A 3,133-nucleotide genomic window follows, 5' to 3' on the forward strand; every position below is an offset into this window, starting at 1 on the left:
CTGCTGAACTTCAGGCAGCATTGACACGGGCAGAGAGCCAAGTATGAAGGTGATGAGCTCAACTGTTTCTGGATTGGCTAGACAAGAGTGTGCATCAGGCGGGCTTTCAACCCTACTCTCTAGAGGAGCCAGCATTCAAGGTTAATAGGATGCGCTGTTCACCCAGCCCACTGCCTTTGTAGTGTGCATTGTTAATGAATACCCATTACCTTTCCCCAGACCTGGAGTTAAATGGTTATTGGAGCTGACTGAACAAGGACAGCTGGTGTGTGAGTGAATGAGTGTGTGTGAGAGAGGAGGGCTATATAGCTAACATCCAGGTCAAAAAAGGACCATCTGGTCCCTGAGCAATTTATAATTCTTTATACTGCCTGCATCCGTCAAGAGCAGTGATCTCCCAGTTTTGGGAACCTGTCTGGGAACAGCAGCCAAGAGTCTGAATCTTTCTGCCTTCAGAAATTCATGAGTGGAGCTCTTCTACAGTATTGGAGATAACAAAAGTTATTGTTGTTTTCCAGATAATTTCTTATCTTCTCTTTTTTGGGGGGGCTGATGAAGCATAGTTGCAAAGATTAAGGAGGTCCCCAGTTCAAATGTTGCCTCTGCCCCAAACTCCCCTAGTGGACCCTCTCATACCCATCAGGACCACAGGAACATAATACTGCTCTCTGCTTTAGTTTTGCCACAGTGCTTGAAGCTGCTTTCTAGTGAGTCAGACCATTAGCCTATCAAGGTCAGTATTGTTAACTCCAGCTGGCAGTGGCGCTCTAGGATCACAGGTGGAGGTCTTTCACATAGTCTGCTACCTGATCTTTTTAATTGGAGGGGTTTGAATATGGGATCTTCTGCATGACAAGCAGATGCTTCACCTCTGAGCTGTGGCCCACTTCAGAACATTTATGAAGTCCTTTGACCACTGAAAGTGAAATTAATACATACTAAGTTTTTTATGCTACATTGTGCTAAAAAGAGTTACTTTGACCCATGCATGAATGCTTGATTTTCAGTATTTTTTCATGAGAAGCAGACCAAGGCCAGAAATGTGAGCTGAAAACCTTTCTCCTGTCGATTGCTTCCCTTTGAAGTGTGAATGAAAGAACTGCTTTGCTGGACCAGACCAAAGATGTATTTAATCCAGCACTTTGCCTTCAGTAGTAACCAGCCAGCCATCTGGGAGCTTCATAAACAAGAAATGTTGACAATAATGCACCAGAAGACAAATTGGGGTGGCTAAGCAGAGTGAAATTGCCTTTGAATATCAGGACACACAAGTTTGAATTATTTGTTCATAATCCCCCCCTTTTATTGATCCTTTGGTTAAAGGAAATATTTATGGCATTTCCATAAATACTGTGAAGCCAAAACCTTTCCTTCCAGAATGGTTACATACTGATGAAAATGTATTGTATCGACTGCAGAGGCTTTAGATGACTTTGTTCAGTCCTTCCTTATGGATTACAATTTAACATGTTGTTCCTTACCACCTTCTGCCTAGTCTTGTACTTCGAGTGAACTTCAGTCTTATATCAGCAGGAGCTGGACAGGAAACCTCATCTTCATACACCAGTCTTGAATGTGATATATGGAAGTTAGTCCTGTTCATTTCCACATTTAAGATGAAAAAGCTCTTTATAATTTTGTAATGTAACTGACTGATCAGTTTCATGCCAAACAGTTTGAAATGTGAAGAGGAAAAATACCACTGTTTGGATTCAGCAGGTTTTTCTGGGGGGGGGGGGGGGAAAAAAGCAGGAGGCATCCTGTCTGGCCACCAGAAAAGGGCTGTTCTGGGGGTCATGGGACCCGCATTAACAAATTCCACGTGGGAGAGGGATGGTAGTAAGGAGGGGAATTGGGCAAGGCTCAGATAAAAATTTGGCTGGATTCAACACAGTGTATGGTCCACAAAGAGAACAAGACCCCCCCCCCAAGCTTGTTCTGAATCAACTAAACAGTGTTAGCAGAATTATTTGCCTCTGCTGCTAAGATGTTCAGTGAAAATGTCTTCATGTTAGAACTGAAAAATAAAAAGTTTTGAAACAAAATTCCAGTTTATTCAACACAACTGTTTCCTAATACAGTGCAAAATGAGCACTTAAAGATCAAAGCTGTTTCTTTAACAGCTCAGAGGTGGGGGAAGAGTCAGTATGAATGGTCCTTGTGTGCTTGTGTATGTCTTTACCTACTGTGTGGCAAAACTGGAAAAATTCTTGTTACAGCAGGCCCAGGAAGAAGGGTATATGAAATCCAGTGCAGCACAGGCATTAAAGTTGATAATACATAATGTTTCATTCTCCTGGAATGGCAGGGAGCTAGTTCAATTGCCTGCTAGATTACATCTGTACATATGCTAATGACGCTGGTAGGAAAACCAACCAAAGAATTTGGTGCTAAGAAGTTTCCAAGGGATTCCTGGAGATTTTCCAGAATGCCTTCCAGGAGGGCTCCCAGCAGGGCTATTTTTGGGCAGGAACGCACAGGAACGGAGTTCCAGCTAGCTCCTGAGTTGGCCACGCCCAGCAGGAACTCATTAGCATAATAGGGCACACCCAACAGCAGAAACTCATTAGGACTGGCTACATTCGGGGTGTGTGGTCTAACATGCAAAGGGTTCCTCCTACAAAAAAAGCCCTGGGTTTTGACAACAAACAAGGTAAACAGAATAAGAAGCAAAAGGTGGGTGTGGCTGGATGACCACACTTCTGGTGACACGAGGGGGTGGCCTAATATGCTAATGTGCTGTGCTGTCAGGGTGTGGCCTACTATGCTAATACGTTTCTGCTGTTGGGTGTGGCCTGTTATGCTAATGAGTTCCTGCTGGGCTTTTTCTACAAAAAAATCCCTGGCTCCCAGGATGCACCTGCGACCTGGGTGGACTGGGTCAAGAGAGTGGAGTGATATAAAGGGGGTGGAGGCACAGGGCTGATAAAAGCCCTTGCTCCAAGGAAGAAGGGTCTCTTGGTGCTGATTCTTTGAAGGGAACAGACTTCTGAGCAATGGTCAGTCATGGTGGCTGTCTTTTGCTGACCATGCAGTCTCCAAGGCATTGGGATGTAGATAGGAACCTTGTATCTTTTAAAGATCATCAATGCCTGCCGTATTTTTAACATCAGTTACGGTATGTCTAGAAAAG

At 44.0% G+C, this 3,133-nt stretch overlaps 1 pseudogene; it reads left to right on the forward strand.

The window, feature by feature from the left end:
• The window catches only part of LOC107111070, a 13,267-nt pseudogene that overhangs the window by 9,819 nt on the left and 315 nt on the right, over positions 1–3,133 (forward strand).

Source organism: Gekko japonicus, unplaced genomic scaffold (assembly GCF_001447785.1).
Source record: "Gekko japonicus isolate JY-2015 unplaced genomic scaffold, Gekko_japonicus_V1.1 scaffold676, whole genome shotgun sequence".
Lineage (NCBI taxonomy): Eukaryota > Metazoa > Chordata > Lepidosauria > Squamata > Gekkonidae > Gekko > Gekko japonicus.